General features: G+C 48.4%; 1 protein-coding gene across 1 annotated transcript in view; it reads left to right on the top strand.

Annotated features, from left to right (window-relative positions):
• The window catches only part of LOC142774489 (uncharacterized), a 34,828-nt gene extending 14,810 nt beyond the window's left edge, over nucleotides 1–20,018 (top strand). Inside the window, exon 4 of the mRNA XM_075874827.1 lies at nucleotides 19,867–20,018. The gene's annotated coding sequence lies outside the window, so the exon portion shown is untranslated. The remainder of the gene's footprint in view (nucleotides 1–19,866) is intronic.
• The last annotated feature ends 1,100 nt before the right edge of the window (nucleotides 20,019–21,118 follow it).

Genomic DNA, 21,118 nt, shown 5'->3' with positions numbered 1-21,118 from the left:
CTCATATTAGCGAACATCCCATTTTACCTGAAAGGGACAGCCAAAGTGTTGTTCGAAAATTACGAAGCGGAAATCAGCAACTGGGTATCGTGCAAAGATGCGTGCCTTGTTCGGTAAATCGACTGGTCGAAACATAGCGGCCAAGAAGGAGCTCGACTCTCGTGCGCGAACGTCGATAGAATCCTACTTGTCTTACATACAAGACTCCCTCGCTCGCCCTTTGCCGCAAAGCGGACGACAGCATGGAGTAATCTGAAAAACTGGCGCATATCTTGAAAGGGATAGCGAACGACGCATTAAGCCTCCTGATCTACAAAGGCTGCGACGGTAGATGCCATCGTCCATGAGTGCCAGCGTTTTGAGACCCCAAAAGCCGGCGTATTGTCCATCAATTCTCCTGTCTTCCTAACACGGCGAAAAGGCCTCTCTGCCACAGGCACCGCTGACTGTGAAGCACGCGACGAAGATAGTGCGACGTGAACTCAACGCTATCTGTTCTGCTTTCACGTGTTCTCATTTCGGTGATGCCGGTTCGCCAATGGTACCACTAGTGCATGCCATTGTCTGTCAAGAGCTCTCGACTATAAGCCTAGACGCTGTGTACTCCACCGTTCCCTCAAGACTGATTGAGCGTGGGCCGCCACTTTCGTCCACACAAGGCTAGACGTTCCCGACGCTTCCTCGCAATCCCGCCGTGTGGAGGACTGCTGAAGACCGGCCCATTTGTTTCGTCTGCCGTCGTATTGGTCACGTGGCCCGATACTGCAGGTGGTATTGGCGTCAGACATCTTATAGGTTCAACTATCGGTCAGAAACAACAAATTGTCAATTCGAACCCCGCCGTGAGTGGCCTCAGACCATCAGTGATGACGCTTCTACAATGCCTTATTGTCGGTTACCATCACCGTATAGTCACCATCTCCGTTCGCCACTATCTTGTTGCCCATCGTGTCGCTGGCCCCAGTTCCGCCGTCTTGCATTGCCGACTTCCTGCTAGTCTCGGGAAAACTCGACGATGCTGCTCCCGGAGGCGATGCTGCATCGACGATTCGCCCGCTAAATCCTGTGACCACACTTCGGGCTCCACGCAACCTTGTCGACGTTAAAGTGGATGACGCTCTTGTTGTTGCTTTTGTTGACACAGGCGCCCACATATCAGTGATGAATTTGGAGCTTCGTCGCCGCCTAAAGGTAGCTTTAACACCGCCCACGGTGCCACTCATCCAGGTCGCCGATGGTGAAACTTTTCCATGCTTGGGATATGCTCTGCGCGTATTAGTTTGCTGACCGTACCAACACTGTACTATTTTCCCAGCTCGAAAACTGCCACCATTATCTCATTAGCTCATCCTTAGAATGGACTTTTTATTGATCCACTCTACTCTTATTGACCGTAGAAGCGGATTATTTCAGCTCGACCTGCCATGTTACTATGACGCTCCAATAGCACGTCAGCAACGTTTGTGTTTGGTTGAGTATTCGCCTTTCTCCTCGAGCCGTTACGTATGTGACCTTGTGCTCTTGCCCTCCTATTCCTGACGATGACTACGTGTTGGCTCCAATCACTCACGTTTTATTGGCCCGAAATGTTGCTGTTCCTCTCATGGTTCCAACGGCCACGAATAAGAGAATAACTCAACCTATACTAAACTTCAGCTGGTGTGCGCAAGTTATCCCGGATGGTATCGCTCTAGCCAACGTCTCTTTTCTCGCCAAACATTCTGATTGTGCATTCGCTGCAGACGCTCCATTTTCTCCTGTACGATATTCCTGACACAATTCAGCTGATTACGACATTGACAAGATGATCGCCCCTGACCTCGTTCCAGCACAGAGAGCCGATATACGGTGTATCTTGGAATCCTTCCGGGACATCGCCGACTTTGACGACAGCTCTTTAGGTCAGACGTCCGTTGTCACTCACAAGATTAACACCGGTGACCCCATCCAATCTGACGGTGCCTTATTGCGTGTCCCCTGTTGAGAGACAGGTAATACAGCTTGAAGTTAAAAAATGCTTACGAAAGACGTCATTAAGCCGTCCTGTAGTCCGTGGGCATCACAAGTCATGTTCGTAAAAAAGGAGGACGGCAGCTGGTGCTACTGCGTAGGCTACCGTCACTTAAACAAGGTCACACTAAAGGACGTCCATCTATATATTGCCAAGGGTTGACGGTGGTCTCGACTGCCTACACGGGTCTGCCTACTTCTCCTCCATCGACTTGAGGTCGGGATACAGGTGGATTTCTGTCGATGACCAAGACCATAAAAAACAGCATTTGTGACGCCGGTTGGGCTTTTTAAGCTTAAAGTATTGCCATTTGGTTTATGCAACACTCCAGCTACGTTTGAAAGCATGATGGATTCTCTGCTTCGGGGGTACAAATGGTCCACGTGCCTTTCTTACTTCCATGATGTTTTCGTATTCTCACCGACGTTCGAAAGCCACCTGTCAGCTGTTTTTGCAGTTTTCACAAACGCAGGCCTCCGGCTCAACTCTTCCAAGTGTCATTTTGGCCGCCGAGAAATCACTGGGCTCGGCCATCTTGTCAGTACTCAAAACGTCCAGCTTGATCTTGACGAAATTCGAGTCGTCAAAGATTTTCCCTTACCATGTTCCACGAATCATGTACGCAGCTTTGTCAGCCTCTGTTCTTACTTTCGATGTCTTGTCAAGAACTTCACCGACATTGCCCAACGTTCGACAGAACTACTGCGGAAGAACATGCTGTTTTTTGGGGGGTACCCATTTCAGCGGACATTATATGGATCCAACAACCTGGGGCTGCGTCCCTTACTAGTGATCCAACAATAAACCGGCACTTGCTCATAAGACGCTACAGGTGCAGCAGTGTCGTGTGGTCTCTCGAGTCCGGGTACATCTGTTCTCATAGCGTGACTCAGGAATAGCGTCGGTTACATGGTGTCAGAAGTGAACGGTGTCACCACTTCTTCAAGCCATGGAAGGACTAGGCCCGCCTGATCATCTCGTATTTTCCGGGAATATCGCCGAGGACTGGCGTAAATTTCGTCAGCGTTTTGATTTCTACCTTGAAGACACGGAAAACGAGCGGGAACGCAGTAAGAAGCAGAAAGTGGCATTGCTACTCCACGTCGCAGGGCCGCAAGCTATCGAAGTATTTGACAGTTTCTGTTGCACGGTGACAAAAAAAGAGAGCTATGCCACGGTTCTTCGAAATTTTGAAAGCTATTGCAAGCCCCGCACGAATGAAACTTTCAAACGGTACTTGTTTCGCAAGTGCGTCCAGGCAGATGGCGAATCTTTTGAAAGTTTCTTGAGAGACCTGCAGTTGAAAGCGCAGAGTTGCAATTTCGCAATTTTGCTGAAATCCATGATACGAGGTCAGATTGTGTTCGCAACTGTTGACGTCCAGCTTTGAGAGAGCTCACTCAGAGAAGACTTGCTTTCGGTGGGAGAGGCCATTAAAGCAGCACATTCCTCAGAAACAACAGTGAATCAGAAAAGAGAGTGGCACGTTCCAGAAACAACAACAACAAAAAATTGGCAGATCCCACGTACAGTGCAAATCGATGATATGCAAAGCACGAATGACAAGGTTTTCACCTTTTCATAAACGCCTCCCTGGGTGCCGCCATAGCCCTCCTTGGGCTGTGCAAATTGGCGCGTCCCCTCGAAAATGCACTGGAAATGCTGCGCCCTTAGGATTTGTACTCCCGCGCATAGCCCATCATGGCGGTGTTTTTTTCCTTCCTGTGAAAAGCTCTATATGTCACTGTAAAATCAGCACAACGTTACGAGGTGTAGGTAAATGATGCCATACATGACTTCCGTATCATGATTATCGTGTTTGGATGTGTCGTTTGTCTTCGTCATCTATTCACGTCTCGTGATACCGAATTTAGTATATGTGGAGCTAGCGAAACGGCCGCGAGCACGCTATGAATGTGGTATGCTGTCATGTTCTTGAACGACACGCGTGTGAGGATTATCATGTTTCCACCAGCCATATACTTCGTCATTTCTTGGCATCACGTAACGCCAAATTTGGTATATGTGGAGCTAGCAAAATGGCTGCGGGCGTATCATGAAGCGCCCAATATACTCCAATGTAGCGTTGACGCGCGTGTACGCTGGGCACAGTGACGCTATATCTATGTATACGTTAGCAAAACGCGAGCACTCATAGTCTGACATCAGGCGCGACCAGCGTGCGTCGGTGCGGCCCAAGGAGGATTAAAGAAAAATTGCAATTTTTTTAATGCTTCTTGGTGTGGCCCGACGGCAAACGGTGCAAAATGTGACATGCTGCATTTCGTGCCGATGCGTTACTCAGACAACACTGCGCCTTTCTTTTTTTTGTGACGGAGGGACGCCGGATGCGTTGAAACGCGCATCCGTCAAAGCAACGCAGTGCGGCACGTGCGTGCGAGTGTGTGGCTGTAGGACCGGCGCTTATCATGGCAACGCTGGCGTGACGCGACGAAATGAACGCCGGCGAGCACGCCCACCGCGTCACGTAGAAATGTATTGGCACCTTGACTGTGGCATGTAGTCATGTTCGCACACGACACGCATCTCATGATTATCATGTTTGCACCAGTCACATATCTTCGTCATTGGCGTCACGTAATACCAATTTTGTCATTTGTGAAGCCAGCGAAGCAGCCACGAGCGCATCATGAGTGTGGCATGTAGTCATGTTACATTACACATATGTCGTGAATATCTTGTTTGGATGTGTCATTTACCTATGTTGTCCGTTCGCGTCCCGTAATACCGAGTTTGGTACAGGTGAAGCTAGCGAAACGGCCGCGAGCGCATCATGAGTGTGGCATGTAGTCATGTTGCTACATGACACGCATCTCATGTTTATCATGTTTGCACGTGTATCATACCTTCGTCGTCCATTGACGTCCCGTTATACCATATTTGGTATAACTGAAGCTAGCGAAACGGCCGCCGGCGCATCGTGAGCGTGGCAAGAAGTCATGTTGTTACATGACACGCAACCCATGATTATCATGTTTGTTTACACCACTCATATAACTTCGTCATCCATTCACCTACCGTAATCCCAAATTTGGTATTTGTGGCACTAGCGAAACGGCTGCGAGCGCATCATGAGGGTGACATGTAGTCGTGTTGTTACATGACACGCATGTCATTATTTTCATGTTAGGGTCTGTCACTTGTGTTCGCCATGCAATCATGTCATACCATAGCAGTTTTGCAAGATGCTACGTGAACGAAGCCACCGCAAGAGCATCAGGACTAAGAAATGTAAATAATGACGTTCATGACATACATGTCATGATTTTAAGTGGGAAGCATTTCTTAGCGAACTTCGGCGAGCTTGAGCGTATCCATCTATCTAGCCACCTACGACTTTTAGCTGTCCTGGCCGTTTCGATAAAGGTATCGATACCAAACTGGGTATAGTATAACATGACTCTATGAAGAACATATTTGACTAGTCATAACATAAAAATCATGATATGTGTCTCATGAATGTCATGATACATATTTCATAACCCTGCAGCTCTTGCTGTGACTTTGTTCACATGGCATGTTGCAAAACTGGCATGGTACGGCATGATTGCACGGCGAACACAAGTGACAGATCGTAACGTGAAAATCATGACATGCGTGTCATGTAACAGCATGACTACATGCCAAGCTCATGATGCGCTCGCGGCCAATCCCGTAGCGTCTCATATACCAAATTTGGTATTACGGGACATGAATGGATGACGAGGTATGTGACTGGTTCAAACATGGTAACCATGAGATGTGTGTTATGTAACAACATGACTACATCCCACGCTCATGATGCGCAGGCGGCTGTTTTGCTACCTTCACTTATAAAAAATTGGTATTATGGCACGTGAATGGATAACGAAAGTATGATAATGGTGCAAACATCATAAATATCGGATGCGTTTCATGTAACAACATGACTACATGTGGCGCACATGATGCGCTCATGGCCGTTTCGCTAGCTTCACATGTATCAAAATTGGTATTACGTGACGCGAGTGGATGACATAAGCAAATGACTCCTCCAAACATGATAATCACGACATGTGTGTCATGTAACAACATCACTATATGCCACATTAGGGAGTTCTAGAGTACCGTTTGCAAGCGCTGCGGGCGTTGCGGGTGTAGCAGACGCTTTATGAGTTTCAGAATAGCGTTTTCCCTGCTGCTATCCGCGACGCACGATCGCAGCGACACCGTAGCCTCGAAACCAGCGCTTGCGGGCCACATGCGGGCCGCCATCACCGCACGCAATTTCGGATTTTTGCGTGCGGTCCGCGAACGCGAACACCGACTCGCGTTATGACGCATGCGCAGTGGCAGCGACCACACCGCAAGGGCTCGCGGTGCGCTATTCTAAATCTTCCTATTGATGATGTGCTCGCGGCCGTTTCGCTAGCTTCACATATGCCCAATTTTGTATTACGTGACACCAGTGGATGACGAAGGTATTTGGCTGGTGCAAGCATGATAATCGTGAGATGCGTGTCATGTAAGAATATGACTATGTTCCACAGTCAAGGCGCCACTGCATTTCGACGTGACACGGTGCGCGTGCTCGCCAGCGTTCATTTCATCGCGTCACGGCGGCGTTGCCACGCCAGGCACCGGTCCTGGCATATACGCGCATGCAGGTGCGCACCGCGCTGCGTTGCTTTGACGCATGCGCGTTTGAGCGCGTCAGGCGTCCCTCCGCCATGAAAAAAGGGAGAGGCAGTGTTGTCTGGGGAACGCAGCGGTGCGAATTGCAGCATGTCGCATTTCGTGCCGGTTGCAGCTGGGCCACGCTGACGGACGGTGGTCGCGCCTGGCGTCAGACTATGGAGTGCTCGCGTTTTGCTAACGTAGCGTCGCTGCGCACAGCGTGTGCGCGCGTCAACGCTACCATGGAGTATATTGGGCCTTTCTTGATTCGCTCGCGGCCATTTTGCTAGCTCCACATATACCAAATTTGGTGTGACGTGACGTCAATAGATGACGAAATTTACGACTGGTGCCAACATGATCAACCTAATGCGCGTGTCATATAAGAACATGACAACATACCACGCTCATAGCGTTTAACAACAACAACATACCACGCTTATAGCGGCCGTTTCGCTACCTCCACATATGCTATATTTGTTATCATTTGACGTGAATAGACGACGAAGGTAAACGACACATCCAAACACAATAATCGTGACACGGAAGTCATAAACGGCATCATTTACCTCCACCTCGTAACATTGTGCCGATTTAAAAGTGACGTATCAACATTTCCCATTCGTGTTTCGCATATCATTGATGCCCACTATACGTGGGATCTGCCAATGTTATGTTGTGGCTATTCAAATATGTTCTCTATACAGTCATGTTATACCATTCCAAGCTTGGTATCGATACCGTTATCGAAACGGCCAAAAGAGCGTAAAGTCATAGGCGGTCAGATGGATAGATATGCTCAAAGTCACCGAAGTTCGCTAAGAAATGCTTCGCATTAAAAAAATGCATTGGTGACATGCCTCCCTGACTACAACGCCTGTTCCTCCGACCGATGAGATACGAATACCAATTTGCCTACGCTCCGGGTAAATTTGTAGTTCTGCCAGACATGCTATCTAGGGCTCCAAATCCCCACTGCAACGGGACAGAAGACGAAGATAGCAATGTCAAGGTACATGCACTATCGGTCCGGTCCTGACTGGTCAATGAGAAAACCAGTACGAGACTGGTCGAAGAGACAGCAAAAGATCCGATTCTCTCAGATATGATGAGAGTAAGTCAGTCTGAGCAGGAGCTACCACTTACGGGTCCGTACAAAGCTTACAGCTCAGAATTGTCGGTCATTGAAAAGCTGTTATTGAAAGGAGCTAAAGTTGTCATACCACGCCTGTTACGATTAGAAATGCTGACTCGGCTGCATGAAGGCTACCTAGGTATTAACAAATCACTCGCGACAGCAAGGCCTTTGATGTTTAGGCTAGGAATGACTCAAGACATTAGGAACATAATCAGAAGATGTGAAACTTGCAAGGTATATGCAGATGCCCAACCTGGAGAATCGCTTTTGATGAGAGAAACCCTGCATTCGCTATGGATTCTTGCTGAAGCAGATCGATGTCAATATGAACGTAAAATGTACGTGGTGCTCATGACGCGTACTCCAATGATCTGGAGGGTGAAGAGCTACAGGGTACTTCATCACAAGAAGTGATACGAAAAATGTCGTGCATATTTGCTAGGCACTAGTACCAATTGAAGTTCTCAGCGACAACGGGCCACAGTTTGCATCAAAAGAGTTTGCCGGCTTCGCGGCGTCATACGACTTCAAGCATATTACGTCGAGTCCTTGCTTTCCTCATACAAATAGACTCACGGAAAAAGGCGTGCAAGTAGTGAAACATATTTTGAAGAAGGGCCAGCATTCAGGAGGTGACTTTTACCAAGGCCTTCTGAATTATTGCACAAGCCCTCTGGAATGCTGTAGTTCCCCTGGTGAACTACTAATGAATTGCCTCCTCGGGGCTGGTCTTCCCGACTTTAATCCACCTGGCAGCCGAAAAGTCACAAAGTGGCCACAAAGTGGTGCACTGAAAAGGACGCTTTCAAGACTTTAGCCAGGTGACACCGTTTGCCTGAGAGATGAGATGAGAGATAAAAAAGCGACTCTCATCGCTTTTCTCTATGAGAGTTGAGAAAAGCGACGGTGCTTGAGCAGGTTGCACCTCGCTCGTACAGAGCACTCTCTGAGGACGGTGAGCAGTACAGGCGAAAAAGACAGCATCTACGACCCACGTGGGAAGCCTCCACTTTTAGGAACCTATCCCATGATGGGATGACAAAAGATGTTCATCCAACTTACGATTCGGAAGTGCCTCAAACGACTGACTAGGATTACGATGACAGTGCTGGGTCGTGTACTCTTGTGACTGACCCAGTAGAACCAGACACCACTAAAGACAACACTTCAGACACACAGCCTGTTCGAAGATCTCTGAAAACACGTCGTCCATCAAAGTTCCTCTCCTACGACAAGCAGTTCAAGCAGATCTTCGAGATGCGGGATTTCGGCGAGGCTTGCAATGGCGTGAGACACGGCTCCGCGTCGGCTCCGTGAAATGACCACTTTTTCACGCGCAAAGGAACACAGCCAGCTGATAAAGTGCTCTGTGTGGTTGCAGACGTGCTCAGGATCCTGTGGCTACCATTCTGAAACCTGTAAGTAGATTTTAAAGGATTTTATTGCGCCTTCGGTGTTCGGCTACGTTGTGCGTCTCTCAAACTCCACCGTTAGGCCTAGCGCCGAGGTGGTTGGATCGGCGTTCGAGGCTCCAGGCGTCGGCTCGTAGAGCGTCTACGGAAGCACTATTACGATGGAAGTGACTGGTAATGGTAGAGATGCAAATCAAGAAGAATTGGAAAGCTCGGACTGCGTGACGAAAGTATCGAAACGTGTGGCGGAGCTCTAGGAGAGTCAACAACGGGAACGCGATGGCGCCACCAGGGCGGCGTCTACCAGCAGTGGATGCGGAAAAGAAGGCAGTACGATGCCGGCCGGCTTCAATGGCGACAAGCATGGTGTAAGCGGGAGACCCTCATATAAAGCCGCGGGAAAAAAGCGCGCGGAGCGGTCAGTAGCGTCGCATCTACCACGTCTTCCGAACGCGGATCACAAGGTTATTATGAGGCCCAAAGAAGGACTGACGCTCACCAGACACTTGGCACCTGTGATTGGTGGAGCAGTAAGGATGGCAGCAGGCATTCCATGGCAGAAAGGTCGGGAGGAGGACAGGATCGTTGTCAACGACAAGCAAGGAACATTGATACACAGCACGCCCCGGGAGGATGATGCCAAGAAAATGTTGGACCTGAAAGTCATAAAGCTCGACGGCAAGGAGTACGAGGTGAAGATATACATGGTTGTGACTGAAAGGTGTGGCAAAGGAGTGGTACGTGGACTTGATATCAGACTCTCTGAGAGAGAATTGGAACTGGCTTTTTCACACAAAGAGAATCGTCCTATTCTTGGTGTGCGAAGGATGGGCAACTCCACTTCGGTAATCATCATCTTTGTTGACGACTACGTGCCGAGATGGATGATCTGCTTTGGGACGCCGATGAAATGTTTTCTCTACAAGAAGAGATATGAAGTGTGTTACAAGTGCGGTGAGCTGGGACATCGATCCGACGTATGCGACAGCCCGCACGAAAAACGCAGAGGTTGTGGGGTGGCCTCCCCACCCAAGGACCATGAATGAACACCGAGGTGCCGTCTGTGTGGCAAGGAGCACGTGACCGGAGACAAAAGGTGCAAAGAAGTTTTTCGGACACATTATATGGTGAAGAAGCGACAGTGGGAAATGAAGCTTGAAGAAGCGTGGGAGCAAGAAGAACGACGCAAGGCCGAAGAGGGCACGCAGCGGCACAGCAGGACAGACGGGGTTCAAGATCGTTCGAGGCGCAAATCCAAGCATCGAAGTAGATCGATAGGGCGCTCGGAATCCTTCCCCCGATTGCCACCGCTGGAGAAGCCGGGAGTTTCTCACAAGGCATCCCATGATGGTGGTGATTGTGCCCAGGAGAAGTAAAAATCCACAGGACCACAGGTGGGTTGGGTAACTAAGGTCTCCCAGGATGCTAATACAGAGAGAATTAATGCTCTTAAAGAGCAAAACAGGATATTACAGGAGAAAAATGCTGAATTACGCAAACAGCTTGATGAGATTAAGGCTCATCTAACCAGTAAACCAGGGAAGGCGCTGGAAACACCCCAGGTAGCAAACCAACTGCCTTTAAAGTAGAAGAGGGCTAAATAAACCGAAGTTGAAGAAAATAACGAAGCGAGAATTGAAGCGCTTGAGGTGGAAAAAAAGTTATTACAAGGTATGCTCCAAGCTGTACTAGAACAGATGAAACAAGTAGGCAACGCTATTGAGCAAATTAAGGCTGAATTTGCTAGCAGGGACCGACAGATAGAATGGCTATGCCAAGCGCTCAAGCTAAACCAAGATGGCTCTGCACCCTTACAGTAATGCGATTTGGCAGTGGAACTGTAGGGGTTTCTCGCACAAACGTGCGGTTTTACAATCTTTTCTTACCAACGCCGATCGACCGGAGGTTATTGCGATCCAGGAGTGTGGGAAAAATGCAAAATTAGCAGGTTACAAATCTTTTGCCGGGTCGGGTAATGATACCCAAGTTACGACCTTCGTAAAGATAAACATTACGACATTGACGCACGAGACGGGGAACTCGCAGATCGATCATGTTTTAGTGGAAATCGTGCCTCGCAAGCGCAAAGACAAGAGTCTTTTTATCCTGAATGTGTATAGTTTCCCCAGGCAGCGCAAAAGCAACTTTGGTGATCTTTTCACGAAAACAAAAGTTATTTCAGCAAACGGTGTACTATTGGTTTTGGGCGACTTTAATGCGCATCATACGGCATGGGGTTATAAATTCACCCAGGTTAAGGGCAGAAATTTGTGGAACGAAATTCAACAACATGAGCTCATACTTATAACAGACCCAATGCAGCCAACGAGGAAAAGAAGTAGCGTATCTCAAGAAACGACGCCAGATCTTACCCTGGTCAGCAGTGCCACCGCCGCCACATGGTGCAATACCGGCGAAGACCTAGGTAGTGATCATAGAATTTTAGAGATTATCGTTGCCAATGACCCGCTGGTGATCAATAGGAGAAAAGTTAAAACTACAGATTGGGTGACCTTTAGAAATATCAGGTCGGAACAAGACCGCATAACTGATATTAACGGTTGGAGTAAACGGGTGATCCAGTCGGTTCAGGACGCTACCGAAGAGATTGACGCTGGCGATTAGGAAGTTGTTGATATACATCTTGTAAGCATTTGGAAGAAAAAGAAAAACCTAGAACGAAAAATCAGTCAGAATAGAGGAGACAGGAATCTCCGAAAGGAAGTTGCTGCACTGAATAGAGAGATCGAAGATTATGCATTGGAACTTACCAAGCAAAAGTGGGTAGTATCTGTGATCAGATGGATAGAGAGATTGGCAGTGCTAAAACATGGCAGCTACTACGGCATCTATTAGACCCAGAGAAAACCAAGTCGGAGGCCCAACAGCAACTTCAAAAGCTTGTGTATAAATATGAAGGTCAGACGACAGAATTATTAACGGAGGTTAGGGATCGATACCTCTGCTGCGCAGAATCTCAAAAGCTCCCTGACTACGCTGGTTTAGAAAACCCGGACCTAAACAGCCCCATCACGGTTGGAGAAGTCAGGGCTGAAATTAACCGACTTAAAACAAAAACGGCTGCCGGTCCGGACAAAATCAACAGAATGCTCAGGAATCTTGACGACGGCTCCATTCGTCAACTTGCAGCTTATATGCAAGAATGCTGGGACAAGGGAGAAATACCGCAAGCTTGGAAAACGGCCAATGTATACTTCATTCCTAAGCCAGGGAAAAAGCTCAGTCTTGAACATCTCAGACCCATTTCCATCACATCTTGCGTAGGAAAATTCATGGAGCACGTTATCCAAACAAGACTGACTAGGTTCATGGAAGATGAAAACCTGTACCCTGATACTATGATAGGCTTCAGATTCCACCTATCGACGTGCGATATTATGCTACAGCTAAAGGAGGAGATAATAGACAAAAAGACTGTTGACACCAAAGTAATTGTGGGTCTGGACGTCTCCAAGGCGTTTGACAACCTCAAACATGAAGCCTTACTTAAGAACGTTAGTGCGCTAAACGTAGGCGTCAAGACATACAACTACGTGAGGGGCTTTCTCTCAAATCGTACAGCCACTATCAGCATGGGAGGGCAGTCGCTCGAAAACATTAAATAGGGGAATAAAGGGACGCCACAAGGGTCTGTACTCTCTCCGACTCTTTTTAATATAGCGATGATTGGACTTCCTGAGAAGTTGGAAGGAATCAAAAATCTGCATCACACAATATGCGCAGACGATGTGACGCTGTGGATAAACAGGGGTAGTCACGGACATATTGAAAGTGCACTTCAGGCGGCTATAGATACCATCGAACAATATCTCGAACCACTAGGGTTAAAATGCACGGCAGAAAAATCAGAGGCTTTTTTCTACCATTGCAAAAAAGGAAAACAAACAATCCCTTCGGAAGGGGTTGTGACATCGCTTTGCGAGTGAATGGTGATGCTATTCCAACCGTAGACAGTATTAGAATTCTAGGGATGCGCATACAAGCAAATGGAAAAAACACTGAAACTATCCGGAGAATCGAAGCCAGTGCGAACCAGACGTGCCGCCTGTTTAAGCGCATTTCTAACAAGAATGCGGGGATGAAGAAAGCCAATCTTTTAAGATTAGTTCAAGCTTTCGTGATAAGCCGTGTACTATACGTTGCCCCTTATCTTAAATTAAGTGGAGCAGAAAAAAATAAAATTGAAGCCATTATAAGGAAAGGCATCAAGACTGCGCTAGGGCTTCCCCCGAACACCTCTACGGTTAAACTTCTTGGGCTGGGTGTCTCTAACACTTTAGATGAACTAATAGAAGCCGCCATGTTGTCACAGCACCAAAGACTTCTGAGAAGTAGAACCGGGCGGAAAATCATGGAGCGCTTGGGGTTCAAGCCCACGGAGTGTTCCAGGCAGACCGCTAGCATACCTTAATCAACTAGGGCAAGACTGAAAATTATACCGCTGTCGAAAAACATGCATCCGGCGTTTCATAAAGGCGACGCAAAGCTAGAGCTGTAGCCCTGCAGGCGAAACTTGAAGGTCGATCTGGCGTGCTTTACACGGACGCTGCAGAATACGAAAGAAAGGGAGCACACACAGCGGTAGTGGTTCGCGAGAACGGGGACCTGGTCTCGTGCTGCACCTCTAAGAACACAACCACCACAGAGGCAGAAGAACTTGCGATTGCTTTCGCAATAGCTCAAAAAGGCACTTGAGTGATTGTTAGCGACTCTAAGTCAGCCAATAAAAACTACGATATGGGCAGGATCTCTGCTACAGCCGCCAAAATTCTAAGACAAGGACCAGTACCTGCAGAGCTAATCTCACTAGTATGGTCCCGGGCCCATCAAGGTATGAAGGGGAATCAGAAGGCGCACGCGATCGCCCGACGGCTCACTTTCCAGTCGATCGACGCTGACCCGCCGCCTTCGCACGAGCAGCCCCTCTCCACAAGAGATGAACTACGAACGTTTCAGGAAATAAACTATAAACTCCACCGTAAGATTTATCCAGAGGCAGCTAACAGCTGAGCAAAAAGGAGGAAATTCTGTGGCGAAAATTGCAAACCGGGGTGTTTCCAAACCCTCACCTGTACAGTAAATGGCACCCGGAAGTGTTCAGCTCCAGACGTGCACACATCAACAGCACTTCGGGTTTAGTGCAGATAGTATGGACCTGCCCATCCTACAATGATCCAAGTAGAAACGTAGAATCCTGGGGGGTCTTATTACACAGCCGTGACGCCGAAGAACAGCGTCAAGTCATCGGTCTCGCCCTGACCGCCGCCGAGTCCCAAGGGATTCCGGCCGATGGCTAGGGGGATGATTGGGGCAGAGGCCGAAGTCTCCTCCCCCGTCATTCTAGACGGGTGCAATAAACGTTATTTCTCTCTCTCTTTCTCTCTCTCTCTCTCTCTCTCGAGATGTAGTGTTGACGAAGGCATCTTTTCTGAGAAAAGGAGGTGCAGAGGACATTATATAGTTGTCCAACAACCTTAGGCTGCGTCCCTTACCAGCGGTCTAACAATAAACCGGCACTTGCTCATGAGATGCTACAGATGCCGCAGCGTCGTGTGGTCTCTCGAGTCCGGGTGCGTCTGTACTCATAGCATGACTCAGCACTAGCGTCGGTTACACCCACGAAGCTGACGCATTTCGAAAACTTATTGATTTGCTCACCTCCTTCTCATTTCGACCCGTCAGCACCCACTGAAGTTCACACCGACGCCAGCGGATATGACATTGGTGCAGTTCTCCCTCAGTGCCAACAAGGACAAAATCACGTCATTGCCTACGCCAGTCGACCCTTTTCTCCGTCCGAATGCAACGTTTTCGATCACTGAGTGCGAGTGCCTCGCCCTTGTTTGCGCAGTCGCAAAATTTCGACCATATTTATTTGGCCCCCCATTTTTTGTTATCACAGATCACCATGCCCTGTACTGGTTGTCGTCCCTCAAAGATCTTACTAGACGACCTGGTCGTTGGGCTTTGAAGCTCCAAGAATGCACATCTGACGAACTTTTAAGTCTGGCCGAATGCACCAGGATGCTGACTGTCTATCTCGCCATCCTGTAGATCCACCTGACCTGACAGCGCATGATTCCGACGCCTGCGTTTTCGCCATATCTGACCTCACCGACATACAGAATGAACAGCTCAAGGACGCCAAACTGCGGTCCATTATCTATGGTCTGCGTTCACACGACCCCGACCCGTCCCTCCACTTGTTTGTGTTCCTTGATGGCATTCTCTACTGGCGTAACTGGGGTTCCGAAGGCCCAAACCTCCTACTAGTGGTTCCCGCTACGCTTCACTCCGCTATTCTTGAACAGACTCACGGCGTCCTGACCACCGGGCACCTCTAAGCAACTTGCACGTATGATCACATAAGGCATCGATTGTTCTGGCCAGGACTCTACCGGTCTGTGCACCAATATGTTGCGTCTTGTGAACTCTGCCAACGCCATAAGTGTTCTTTGTCACCGTCACTCCTCCCACTCCAACCTTAGCACATTCCTGCCAACCATACAATTCGGCCATCCACATGGCCCGTGCAAAAGCTCTCCACAAATACTACGGTTTCGAGGAGAACGCCGTATGGGTGGATGCAGCTTGAACGGGCGATGACGCGGCAGTTAAGTCGTTGATCGTACACTCTAGCCCATCGCAACTCTTCGCCTAACTGCTGCATCCAACCCGGAATCCTCGGAAGAAGCGGCGATCGCACTTGCCCTCACTTGCACAGGTGCTCGGATACGTCCTTTCCGACTAAAAAACCAGAATTCTAAATTCTGCGCGAGGCCAAGTTCATGAGACCGCTTTCGGCATATTCAGCTAGCCCCCCAAACATCCGGCCCGCCATGTGGAGCTTATCTGGGTGCCTGCTCACTCTGGAAATCCTCTCTGCTTTTTCTTTTTCGTCTCCCCAATCTCCCTCCTATGCACAGGGTAGCAAACCGGCTGCCTACAGGCTGGTTAACCTCCCTGCCCTTCTTTTCCTCCTGTTTTCCTTCCTTGCGGCAACGAAGCCGCGAATGACCACGCCCGAGGTCTCATCAACCGGGCGGTGGCGGACTCCAAGCCGAACGCTTCCAGAGAGCGCATGCATTCCTTCAGCGAGATGACCGACGCGTACCATGCGGAACGCCAGCTACACCGTCCAGCCCACCAATCCTTGGACAATTTTCACCAGATATTATGGCGTTGCCTCCAGACTCGCACATTTCTCTCCCCCTATTTTCTTTCCTGCATCTACCCAGGAGCATTCTCCTCATCCTGTGCTCAATGCGCTCACCCCCACGCTTCCCTTCCCCACATCCTTTTTGAATGCCCGGCGGACCCTCCCCCGCGGGGCCCGCAGCCACTGACCACATGGGAGGAATGAGAGACCCTGCTGCGCTCGATAGACCCGGCCAAGCAGAAGACCGCCACTGACCGGGCCGCCTATGTCATGCAACTGCATGAACTCATGAACGCATAGAGCAGTGGGGGTCATGCGGCGACCCTGGGCCATACGTGACCGAATCCCTTGGTCAAATAAAGTTTTTACCACCACCACTACCTGCTGACCATTTATACCGCTTCAGCCTTGATCTCGTCGGACCATTTCCTACGTTGCTGACGGGGAATGAGTGGATTGCAGTCGCTACTAACTACGCCACCCGATATGTTATCAGCGAGCACTACCGATGAGCTGTGATACTGTAATCACGAACTTTTTTCTGAATGGCGTCATTCTTCACCATGGAGCTTCGCGTCAACTGCTAACCAACCGTGGTCGCTCATTTCTCTCAAAGGTAATTGACGACATTTTTCGCTCGTGTTCTACGCGTCGTAAGGTCACTACTTGCGTTCCACACGCAAACTAACGGACTCACTGAGCGCCTCAATCACACGTCGACCATTATGCTACGCTGACTACCGGGATTAGGATCACACTCTTCCTTATGCGACGTTCGCCTAGAACTCCTCCCTTCACGACCCGCTGGTTTCCCCCCTTTATCTCTTGTATAGCTGCGATCCCAGCTTACCTTTTGAAACTCTTCTACCATCAGATATCTACACTCTTACACAGTGCGCCCACGATGCAGAGGGAGAGAAACAACTTAATTGAAAGACACAACAAGGTCGTTGACTTCAGCGTGTCGATGGTGCGGAGGGTGGTCGCCAGCAGCTTGCCATGACTGTTTCTGACAGGTAACTGCTTCTGCCTGAACACGGTAATCAGTCGACGATAGGAGTGATTCCCACTGTTGCGACTCCGGGTCCTGCGGGTCTCAGTTTGGTAGCGGGCCCTTGTCCTAGGGCCCATCGTCGAACAAGTCAGTTGAGGCGCTCGTAAAAACGACAACAATTTGTTTACATAGTTACTAACTGAGAATTTGAAAAGAGGTGATCAAGTAATCAAGTAGAAGTCAAGAACTGTACATAAGAACTGTTGAACTGTAGAACTTTAGAACTTCAAATGCACGAAAGTCTTCGGCTTATATAACGCCTTGGTGCCAACCCTGGGCACATTGTCCGCGGCTTCCGCCAATAGGGTGCTCCATGGTCTAGGTGCTCCACCCACGAAGGAGAGGAAAGACACCACACAATGCATGCGGAGAGGGCACAGTCAACACGATGCCCAAATATGGTAACCAAAGCACTGCAACGACGTTTTCGCAGACGTCACCAAGTTTCGCGCACGTCCGATGATTTTGGTTTCCAAGATTCTTCTGACAGCTCGATGAGGTTCGAAAAACCGGCCGCCAGTACACGTATCAAATTTGCCTGACTGTTTGGGTAGGACAATGTAGTGGTGGGCCAGCATATCGTCAAATTATGCTACCGCATTCAGCCGATCCTATGGAGAAAGGGAAAAAGGAATAGTCAACTTATCCCTCGTCGCTGAGGCGGGCTTCGGCAAGGGCAGCAGCACATGGTGCATTATCCTTTTCTTCACCGCCACATTCCATTCCTGGTTGTTTGCCAGAAGCTGTGGCTTAGCTGCCCATATTCCCGGGGCTCCGCTTGTTCTCGCAAGATGCAGCCACAACCAATTAGGCTTTAGCTTGCAGCCTGAACTGCAAATACCATGCTGGTTCCGAGATTTCCAGATCCTCGGTGACCCCGAAAATGGCCCAGCTGCCTCCTTGTCTGCCTCGAAAGCCTTGCTCACAGCAAACACAATGGCCTTTCTTGAGTCGATCTCAAAATGGCCTTTCTTGGCTCGTGCGTTTTCTTTGCGCGAACCAGTCCCGAACCCCTCGTTCAGGTTTTGCGGAGAGGAAATCAACCCGTCTTGACGGCACACCCTTGCTTGGAATGCGTACAAATATTTTCGTTCCGTTCACAAAGCCCGAAAAACTTCAATAACAATGACGGTCGTAACACCACTCTTCGAAAGAGGAAGCTGGCCGTAGTGTCTTTGGTGGATGGTTCCCCTCGCATTTCCAAAGATTGTGATTTTGGGTCTAAAATTTACCCGCGATGCCACTGCTCGTGCTGAAGCAGCTCGCCATATTTCACGGGATTGTCTTTGTGCATCGCAGCTGTCACAGAAGTCCCGCTATGACAGCTATGACCAGACCGTCTCATACTCCCGAGGATCAGTGGTCCTGCTCTGGACACCTTGCCGCCAAGTTAGTCTGTAGTCTAAGATCCTCCCTCAATATTCCGGGCCCCATTTGGTTCTGCGCCAGCTTACGCAAGTCGCGTATGAAATCGCCGCATGGGACAATACATCACCATCGTCAGCCCCGTCACCTGACATTGTGCACGTGTCGGAGAAGTACGTCTGAAGCCGCACTTCTCCGCCCACAATCGTTCTCTTTTCTAAGCGCCGAGACGGGGCACAAGCTGTGACCAACAAGAGGAAATGCTCTGTTGAGGCGATGAAGACGAAGACTGTAATAGCTCGCTCGTTGTTGTTGTTCGCGTGCCAACATCGTGGCTGAATAACTCCCCGTGAAAATTGTATATACTTTCTTCCATTCTTTCTTTATTTCGGCTATGCTCACTCTCGTGACAATATTGTGCTGGGTGTATCAAAAAAGAAGCAGAAAACCCCTTGTGCCTTTTTTATCAGCCCACAACGAACTGGTAAAAATAGGAATACCAAAGGTTTATCTACATATTGCACTCACCGAGGTGAACGTGCACATTTTTCTTGCAAGATATCTTTGGTACGAGTAACGCAAATGTGCGCGCTGGAAGAATAGCGAGAAACTCTAAACAAAAGAATAAGAAAAAAAAACAGTTGTAATTCCATACCTGCAGCCTATGCCACATAGCCTGGAAAAAAATGGCGAAAATGCAGGTTAGAGTCCTACTAGTAGAATCTGCTTGTATATATTAGCGAAGTGGTATTTAGGGTACGAGTAAGAAGGAAAAGCGTAATGTATGTGTTTCAGTGGATTGAAAGTAATGCGCTCGTGCGTGTTGTTGCATGTCGCAGCCTTGCGTTAACATTAAAGTTATAGCGAGTATTACGGCGTTTCACAAGTGCTGTGACCCCGTATGATAACTAGACAAACCTTTATCAACCATGATGTCAAATATATCTTTTCTTGCTTTGAGTCAGTAGAGCCTAAAAAAAGTGATACTTCCTCAATTACAAGTGATTTTCTTGAAGTGCATCATCTCCATACAATAATTTACTGTTGCAGCTGATGACCAAGCGCGGCAGCGAAAGCGACAAGAAAGAATAAAAAAGATTGGAAGCGGCCTAAAGATCCCCAACTTTTAGGCAACATTCGTAACGCTAATTCTGAGGACATATGCGCCATGTAATTACATAATAAAGGAGTAATAAAAGAAATTTCAGCGTCTCTTTCGTGCAGTACGTTCATGTGTTCCTGTAAACTCTCGTCTGCCATTTTTCACACCGGTTTCCTTCCTTGCGAAGGATATGTAGATTGCATGATGAATTAAAAAAGATTAAACACTCGTCGAGCAACACTTCGCAATCCATGATTTGGGGGTCATATAGCCTGATTTGACATGATCTCACTCACAATTCGGTTATAATAAATGTTGAATTATAATGCGGTCTCAATAATATTGAACTTTCGTTTAAGGTAGCAATAGTCAGCAAAGCCACAAGAGCGTTAATCTCAGCGCAGAGGTTTGAATATCAAACTGCAGAGTGGGAGCGCTCGTAAATGTGCACTATTGCTTGGTGCATGGCTCACTGTACAAAACATACGCCTTGTGAATTGTGGAACTGGATATGTCATACTTAATTAGCCATACCTAATGCTGTAAAATTGACCGCCCTTCCCTACCCCTCTCGCAGAAAATTTCAGAATATGTCGTAACATCCAGCCGGAACGCCTTGAAAACAACCGGAAATCATCGATAATACTTTATCTTTTTTTATTGCAGCATCACCAGTGGAATGCCAATTGAATAGCGATATTTCTAGGGAAAAAAGAAAAAGAAACGCTTGTATATCTTTTCATAGAGCAAGTCACGAATTTACACACACGTCAATGATTGAGCGAGATTGTTCATCAGCAGAAACAAAACGCCACGCATTACAACTTGCTGGATAAGGAGTGCATTTCACTGGGTTCAGTGTCCCATGATTAAGACGAGAACAAACAGCGCTAGAAAAATATAGCCGTGCATTTGCATGCTGCTATGCAAATATTATCGAAAGAGGACAGTGTTCTGCCGATTAAATGGCCATTCATGCTTTGATTTGCCTCAAACAACGCCTTCTCTATGTTGATTCAGTCACATTTGACTAGAATTGATGAAATGGAGGGGGCGCTGCGTGAGATGTGGATGTGATTTGGCAGTACCATCGGAGAGCATGAGCATATGCAGAATCCAAGGCCACTCTAAGGTGACAGCACCATATCATCGGTTGAGCGCTTTTTCGAGCATAGCGTCACACTTTTAGCGCCGATTAAA

This window comes from Rhipicephalus microplus, chromosome 10 (genome assembly GCF_043290135.1).
Source record: "Rhipicephalus microplus isolate Deutch F79 chromosome 10, USDA_Rmic, whole genome shotgun sequence".
NCBI classification, from domain to species: Eukaryota; Metazoa; Arthropoda; class Arachnida; order Ixodida; family Ixodidae; genus Rhipicephalus; species Rhipicephalus microplus.
This window is presented reverse-complemented; position numbering and strand designations above follow the sequence as displayed.